This window comes from Gymnoscopelus braueri (assembly GCF_963280865.1).
Source record: "Gymnoscopelus braueri genome assembly, chromosome: 23".
NCBI classification, from domain to species: domain Eukaryota; kingdom Metazoa; phylum Chordata; class Actinopteri; order Myctophiformes; family Myctophidae; genus Gymnoscopelus; species Gymnoscopelus braueri.
Window position 1 is genome coordinate 9,735,964 of NC_137625.1, and position 8,953 is coordinate 9,744,916.

Consider the following 8,953-nt stretch of genomic DNA (forward strand, 5'->3'; position numbering starts at 1 on the left):
ATATATAGCCTGTAGTGTAAATTCAATAATTGTTGTTTGTTTGTTTATTTGTTTGTTTGTTTGTTTGTTTATTAGAAAATAAACAATCAATCAATCAATGTTTGTTTGTTTATTAGAAAATAAACAGCAACAACGCGTTTCAATTTAATATAGAAACGTGTGCTTTTGACTATTAATCGGAAAACCAAATTTCGTCGCAACAAAAAAATGGAAATAAAAGCCATTTATTTTTTAGAACAGTGTACTGTAGGCTATATTTCACAATTATCATTATTTCTTTATTGAAAATTGTCAGACGTGGAAAAGTCAGTCCAATTATTTGACAACTTTAGTTAGCTATAGTTACTTTATAGATGTTGATTATTATTACAAAACATACATTAACCACCTAACCATACATGTGCCCTATATACATTTGAAAATAGCAGATCTACAAGCTCACAATGCAAATGCTGCTACCATTGTGAGCTTAGATCTGCTATTTTCAAAAGATCTATGTACATTTTATACATTTGAAAACTTGTGAAATGGTGTTTGATGCATTTTTAAAGAGCTGAATCCCCTTAAAAGAGCCAGGTTAAATAGACCAGTTTAGTTCTCGAATCTTGACCGTCCACCTCTTATTCATATCATTTATTACTATTATTATTATTATTTATTCTCTCGGTTCAAAAATGATTTTTTAAATGTTTATCTTTAAAACAAAGATAAACACAACAACAACAACAACAACAAATAGATATGGACACACTATTGAAACATAAATGTCGTATAATTTACTACATTCAAATATAAAGGATGGACAGACATTCCTTCAAACGTGAAATATCTTGCGTGCGTTATATTGGTTCAAACCAAAATATAGTCTATACACTTAATAATTGTAATATGACATTCTGTCTAACATGCATAATATCAATTGTACATTGAATTAAAATGTACTAATTAATTAACATATCGATGCATAGCTAATTTACACACAATAACCTGTTTACATTTTATGAGGACAACATGGTACGTTAATGGCTCTACTCTCCTAAACGTAATATATGTTTGTTTTTTCATATTCAAAATTTTGTTTTGTTTTGATGAATTGAATACACAGGACCCCAATGGAAACTAGCCATAGTGCTTTCTTGGGTTTCATCTTTTTAGCGTCCTTTTGTATTGTGTTCTGTGCTTTTTTTCTGCAAACTGTTAATAAAGTAGGCTATTCAATCAATCAATCAATCAATCAATCAATGTCTACGATTTGCAGCTGTAGGCAGGTGAAACTTATTTTTGGACCATATGCAGTCTTGTAGAAACAGAGAGATCCAGAGAGCTGGCTTCATACAGAAACAATTTAGTTGTTTTCCCTAATATTCCTTTGGTTTAATTTCTGTAACTTGTTGTCACTGGAGTCAATTCTTTCTCTTAGACGTAGACTCTTATGATCAATCTCGACGCTGGAAATGCAATCGTGAGGAAAACAAAGTTTATAGTTTGACTTTATCTTCAACATCAGAGGGAACAAACAAACAACCGAAGTTCCCCCCAAAAAAGTATTTTACTTTTTTTTTTATTGTTTACATATAGCAGGTGGACCTGACTGACGTCACACGGGGTCGCAGTGCGCCTAAAAAAAACAAGTGTGTGCGCGTGTGTGTGTGTGTGTGTGTGTGTGTGAGTGAGAGAGAGAGTCAAACACACGTACACACACACACACACACACACACACACACACACACACGCGTGTGTGTGTGCCTGCGAGGGGCCTCCTCCCCCCTGGGGCAGCATTCTAATAAGCTGCTCCCAAAATACTTGGAAGGAATACATCTCGATGTGTTGAATCGCAATCGGGGAAAAAAAAAAAAAAAGACGAAGACGAAGAAGCAAGCAAAAAAAAAAAACAAGCAGCTTCTTCTTGGCATTGCGCGTCATGCGAGAAGAGCATTCAAACAGGAGCCGGTTGCTATAGTGTACTTGCTTTTTTTTTTTGCTGTTGCATTCGTAATAACAGTAACACACACACAGCCAGCAGCAGCAAGCAGACACACACACACACACACACACACACACACAGCAAGACACAGCGTCTCAGCGCGTCTCCGTTTTGCACCCGAGGAATATCTCTCAAGCTTCTCTGTTTACTTGTTGTTCATTTTCCTGCCGTTACGGTGAACTCGTACAGTTAGAGGGTTTCTCCAGCGGCTGCGATCGAGCCTCGTGTCGCAACTAAAGGAAAGAAGAGAGAGACGACTTTCTTCTTCTCAATCTCACCTGCTTCTTTATACTTTTCCCCCAAAGAGAGGCGATCTTTTATAGGCTATTATACCTGCGGTTTCGGTAAGTTTTCCCCACCAACCTATACAGCGTTTATCTCTTTGAGTTTGATTGACTTCTCTGTCGTTATCGATGATCGTCCACTTGCACCTTCATTTTGTGTAGAAGTTTTTTTTTGATTGATTGAATATTTCATCAGACAGAAATGCAGAACACTTGGTCTAAAAGGATAACACCGAAAAAAGTCCTTGCGGTCTTGTTTCCATTGGGGTCCTATGTATTCAATTAGTCAACATAACATAAAAAAATAAGACCAAAGTGAATGTTGGCCGCAAGTTTTTGAGCGATGCGGTCAATACTTTTTTTTTTTTTTTTTAAGCAAAACTTGTTGTTTACACGATCGATCGGATCGATGCATGTTGTTTGTAGCCTGTTATGAAAACGGCTAAATATGCAACAATGTGGCCATCATGTTACATGATGGCCACATTGTTGCATATTTCATATTTCTTAGTTGCACATTGCTCGATTGTAACTACTTTAATGTTGGGACCTGGTTGCGGTTTGCATGGGGGTCGATGGAAGCACCGCGGTCCGCGGACCCTCTTCTCTTCCAAGCCGACAGAAAAATCGCAGACCCTGCATAATAGTTTCGACATTTGCAAATAATGAAGCGATGGTATACTTGCTGAATATGATGATCAGTGATGTCTGGCTATAACACCACATTTTAAAGGAAAGCCAATTGAAAATTCATAATTTGAAAAATAAACTTCTTTTTTTTTTTTAAAGTTCAATCTTTAAGAGATAATCAATACTGATCAGCTGGAAATGATCTATTTTTTAATTTACCAATTTGTCTCTGTTGCACAACAATTTCAATAGTATTGTCATGTTGATTGTATGCACATTAAGTAGCCTACATATGTGCCAGGCTATATAATAGACTACCTAAGGTTTTAGCATTCAAATTGGTGTTTGCAATATTATGTTCTATATTCTGTTGCAATAATGAAAGGGATTAATACAGTGCATTGCATGTAACATTGATTATAACTTGATACAGTTATGAGACTATACCCTATTAATTATGATACAGTAGCATCAGCATGTATGTCAGCTTATAGAAAGCATTGTTGATAATTGCTCCAATTTAAATGATATTTTCTTATGATCTTGCTGGCATTGCTTGTACACTTATAGCCTGCTGTTTTGGTCATTGCATGTAGACTAAAGATGCATGACTATTTTGCCCATAGTAATACTAAACTAAGTGTAACACAGTATGACATTTTCAAGCCACAATGTTTAAGCCCATATACTTAAATAGGCAGCTAAAATACTAACTATAAAACTACAATGTTCTATTCAAAGCATAGCAGGGCTGTAACTTTGAATAACGATTATATTTAAGAACTCTCAGCTGATTAGCCTACCAGAATGATCACTGGAGATAACGACATCATTATTATCATCAGCATTTTGGCAACACCTTACCGTACTTGCTTGTCCCATTTTCATATTCCATAATTATATATTTTTGTTTTTGCATTGTCCAGTAACACACAGAACAGTGACGCTGTCAGTTTTCACCATGACAGTCCTGTAGGCTACTTGAGTCATTTAGCTACACTAACCCCGCTGTTATATAAGCTGCACTTCTGTTCCATAGCTACAACACATACACACACACGCTTCTCTCACAGCGTTTCAACCGCTGTTCTCTCGCAATCACTGTGTCCCCCCCCAATCTCTCCCCAAAAAAAATCCATAGGTGTAACTTAAAAAGAGAGAGAGAGAGAGAGAGCATGAGAGAGAGAGAGAGAGAGAGAATGAAAGACTAACAAGGTAGTAAGAGGTGCTGAACTGTGCGGGGGCCTGTCCTCTTGATCAGCTTTTCACCTCTGGCTTAGCAGGGTCGACCTCTCTTTGTTCCAGCCGCGGGGGTGCACAGGTGTTCCCTGGCCGGCCCGTGCAGGTGTGTGTGCCAGTCCCAACCCCCCCCCCAACCCCCTCAACACCCCACACCACCCCCCTCCCCTCCTCTTCACTCACTCAGCAGCTCTCCTTGGTCTTCAAAGCCCCCCGCTATATAGTAAAAAGAAATGTTAGTGGCAGTGTGTAGCGGCCCTGACCCTGCTGTGTTTAGAATGTTTTTATTTATTTAAAAAAAACCTCTGTTATCATTTTCTTTGATGCTATCGATGTGTTGTGAAAACGGGGTCATGCTGTTTGCATCTTGCTTGTTTTTTAATGTGTCGTTGGTTAGTGGTGTGATGCGAGTGCACGCGCGCACGTGCATGTGTGTGTGTGTGTGTGTGGCCAGATAAAAAGTGATGCTAATCACTTTCCAAGGCAATAGGGGAGACAGAGCGATAGAGAGATCGAGAGAGAGAGAGAGAGAGAGAGAGAGAGAGAGAGAGAGAGAGAGAGAGAGAGATGGAAAGAGAGTGGGACTAATGGTTACTGACCGCGGATGGGAGCGCTGTGCTTATTATCCTGAGTCTCTCCACTCTGCGTCCATTTTTTGATTGCTGCATTCATCATGGGCCGCTGGTGCTCTACATTATGGTAATAGGAAAATGAATGTCCGCCGTGGGATTAATGTATATACCCCCCCTGTCACACGTTTCAATCATTTATCAAAATTAAGATTCCGCTTTCAGCTCCATCCTTGCAGATCTGACGCAAGATTCTTGTCTTGCGTTTGAAAATAATAACTGCGGGTGGCCTCAGACACAAGGAAGTATAAAACAATTATGGCAATTTATTTGAGTGCTGTTACGAGAGTCTTGATTGTGGTGTTGTGCGCATGCTGCATTTGAAACTGTGACAACTGGAGGCACTGTGCAGAACAAGCGCAGGTACGAAAATGTGGGTATTATTATATGAAGATGCTGCAGAACTGCATTGTATGACGCAGGCAATGTCTTTACCGGTGAAACACGTCGGTAGAGGCAGACCGATATACCGTGTCAGTCGAACCGATATGTCGGTAAGCCATCGGTCAGCCATTATTTGACTTTTTAACAACATTGCCATCTGCAATTATGCAGCTGATGTGTCCTGATTTTGAATCACCTAGTGTCGCTATTTTGGGCAAAACGTTTTCAACATAGCAGATCTACAAGCTCAAAACACGTCACTTTGCGAGCTTGTGGATCAGCAATTATTGTTTTAATCTTTGAATAGGGCTAATTGGTTAAATAAGGTGAAGTTCAGTTTGAGTGTATTTTATATTTACCTGTTTTGTTCATTGTACATAGATTTCATATTGAAGTTTTTCGAATTGATTCCAAGATTTGGCACAAAATATTGGTCAAAACAAAACACATCAGTAATTGGTTGGTGGTCTATGACGTTCAAAATCAGCATTTGAACGTCGGACCCTAAAATCTGGCCTCGGTTGGGCTCTACAAACATCGGTGAACTCGCTCTCGTTCGCTTTTCTGACTTTTGCTCTTGAATTGCACCGTCTCCCCAGTACCTCCGTAACGAAGCAGAAAAACCCAGCTCGGCATCGGTGGTGTTGCATGTGTTTGTTGTGAGAAAGAAAGGGAAAAATGGAGGGGGTGGAAAGCAAAAACAAGGGAGTGGTGCCCCGGTTTCACTTTCATAATATCTCCTGGAGTCCATGTGCATGACCTACGTGGCCCCTGTGTGATTCCACACCACGGCCAAGTAAAAAAAAAAAAAAAAAAAACAGCACTGGGCTTAATGGCAATTATACGGGAAAGCTTTTCTGTTATTATCCCTGCTAACTTCATAGAAATGTTTCCATGACAACCTCAGTGCAAGTTAAAGCAACCAGAAGTGATCAAGCCCTTTTTTTTCCCCTTCTCCCTTCTCCTTTTTTCCTCTCCGTCTTCTCTGTCTCCCTTCCCGCACCCCCACCACCACCACCACCTCAGCCCCACCAGTAAGAATGGAATTTGTGTTGACAGTTCTGGCCTTTAATGGCACTTTTGTGCCGCGCAAAAGTATTTGTTTACCGGGATCATATGCTGCGAGCTGTCAGCCTTGGAGAGATTGACTCCTTAAGATAAAAGAGTGTATTACATGCTTAAGCCCCCCCCCCCCCCCCCACTGTCCCTCCATCTCTCCATCCCGCACTCCCCCTTTTGCACTGTAATTATCCACATCATAGTAATGGTGTGTGCGCGCACCGGTTCCCTGAATACCTGATTTATACTTCAGTTGTGCGCCGTATCGCGCACCGGAAATAGCTGATCTACAAGCTATCAACGCACAGCTGTGCGACACATTGACAGCTTGTAGATCTGCTATATCCGGTGCGCGACACGGTGCACAACCAAATATAAATCAGGCATAAGGGTCTGTGAGAGCTCAGACTTTTTTAGTTACGCTTCGGGTCACTCGTGTCTCCTTAAGCCGGACTTGACTCAGCTCAACTCTAGGTGTGTGTGTGTGTGTGTGTGTGTGTGTGTGTGTGTGTGTGTGTGTGTGTGTGTGTGTGTGTGTGTGTGTGTGTGTGTGTGTGTGTGTGTGTGTGTGTGTGTGTGTGTGTGTGTGAGTGTGAGAAAAACAATGTGACTCTTTGGCCAGATAAAGGCGTGCAGGGTAGAGTCAGAGGACGCAGGGGGATTAGGAGAGCGAGATTTCAGCCAGGCCCACGCTGCACCGAGGTGAAGAGTTGAAGCCTCCGAAAGTGTGTATAGCTCTGTTAACACTGCCGCTTCAGAGCGGCCATGTGTTGTTTGTATCTCGGTTCGGTGTCACGTGTGCAGTTGTACATTGCTTAGTTTTTGCACTGATGTGGGCTAGTTCGATTAGTTTGGTTGGACAATGGGGGGGGGGGGGAAACTAAAACACGTTGGACCTGTCTTGTGTTTGTTTTTTTTATTCACGTGAAAATCCTCAATCCTCAAATATTATCATCCGGCATCACCACACTGGCCTGCTGGGATGGCTGTTGAATGACACGAATGACCTGACATCTCATAGGCCTTACAAATACCTTACAGATATATTCTGACCACAAGGTATTTGTCTTTTGTGTACCACTGTCAAATGTTTGAAAATGGATGGTATTTGTCAACTAATATATTAGTTGTGTTAGAAGACAAATCTGTAAAATTGTGTTTTCAGCGCACAGTCATGCAGAGACCAGCCAGTCATACCAGGCTAAGAAATAAACATTCTATTGTTGATTTACTGGCTATTGTCCTATAGACTGGTATAATTAATAGATTATATCTAAAGTTCACAAGAAATGTGATCATAATTTTTCAATAAATAATTCATTCAGCATGGGGGGGGGTCATAGAAAACCCTAATCATCTTCATCTAGCAACGTCTTGACTCTTGGTCAACTAAGACCAAACCGACCGATTAATCGATTATTCAACTATGGTATGAGGGGACAGCCCTGAAATCCAGAGTGAATTGTTTACTCCCTCACAGTTAAACTATCTCTATCTCTCAGGATGTGTGTGTGTGTGTGTGTGTGTGTGTGTGTGTGTGTGTGTGTGTGTGTGTGTGTGTGTGTGTGTGTGTGTGTGTGTGTGTGTGTGTGTGTGTGTGTGTGTGTGTGTGTGTGTGTGTGTGTGTGTGTGTGTGTGTGTGTGTGTGGGGTAGTGCATTACTGTTCTAACCTGGTTTTTAGACGTTGGACATTGGTTCTTCTGACTATAAGCAAGTGTTGTCTTGTTTGGATGTGATGGGATCAGTGTATAGTTCTATACCAGGGGTCTTCAACGTTTTTCAGGCCAAGGACCCCTTAGCTGTCAGAGAGATGAAGCAGGGACCCCCCCACTAATACTGTATTGCAGATTAAACTTTTTCATAGATGGCTTCATAGACTTATTTGACAGCACTATCATCAGTGATGTGTAAATTCATGATGTTTGTTTGTTTACACATTATATTTTCTATAAATATGTTGATTTTCAGAAATGTACCACTTAAACCCTCAATTTAGTACTTTGTAAACTTGACCTTTGGCTCTGTACTTGGTTCACTCTTTTTTCCCTGTACACCAAATCTCTTTGCCGAAATAGGGAGCTTGTAGATCTGCTATTTTCGGCAAATGTTCCCCTCAGAATAAGGATGCTAGGGTTCAAGTGGTTAATGTAAAATAAAATAAATCCTATCACACAAACATTCGGTGGCCCTCCTATGTAAATCTAAGGACCACCTACGGGTCCCGGACCCCCTGTTGAAGACCCATGTTCTATAACCAGGGTGTTGGCTGTGTACTGGGATCAGTGTGGGTTTGGTTCTAGATTATAACCAAACCAGGTGTTGTGTTGTCAGGCTGTACTGGATCAGTTGGTAGAACTGGACATTGGTTCTGTAACCAGGTGTTTAGTGTTGGGTTGTACTGGGATCAGTGTGGCAAAATGGTAAGTTTGCATGGAATGGAGTAGACTAAAAGATTAATCATTGACTAAAACTAGACTAAAAATGTAAACCGCTTTTGTTGACCGAAACGAAACTAAATACTTAATGTTTGTTGGACTAAGATAAAGACTTAAATGCTCGACTTTTAGTCCACTAAAACTTGACTAAATAAAAACAGGATGAGGTTGACTAAATATGATAAACTATTGAAACTGGACTTACATTTAAAAATGCCTGATAAAATCTAACACTGGTACAAGCTTAAACACAATGTTGAATAAATGTGACTAACAATAGTGTTTTCCATCATCACAACCAACTCGTT

At 40.4% G+C, this 8,953-nt stretch overlaps 1 protein-coding gene across 1 annotated transcript in view; it reads left to right on the forward strand.

Moving 5' to 3' along the window:
- The first annotated feature begins 2,000 nt into the window (after nucleotides 1–2,000).
- foxp2 (forkhead box P2) overlaps nucleotides 2,001–8,953 on the forward strand; it is a 162,519-nt gene continuing 155,566 nt past the window's right edge. Inside the window, 1 exon segment of the mRNA XM_080420620.1 lies at nucleotides 2,001–2,328. The gene's annotated coding sequence lies outside the window, so the exon portion shown is untranslated.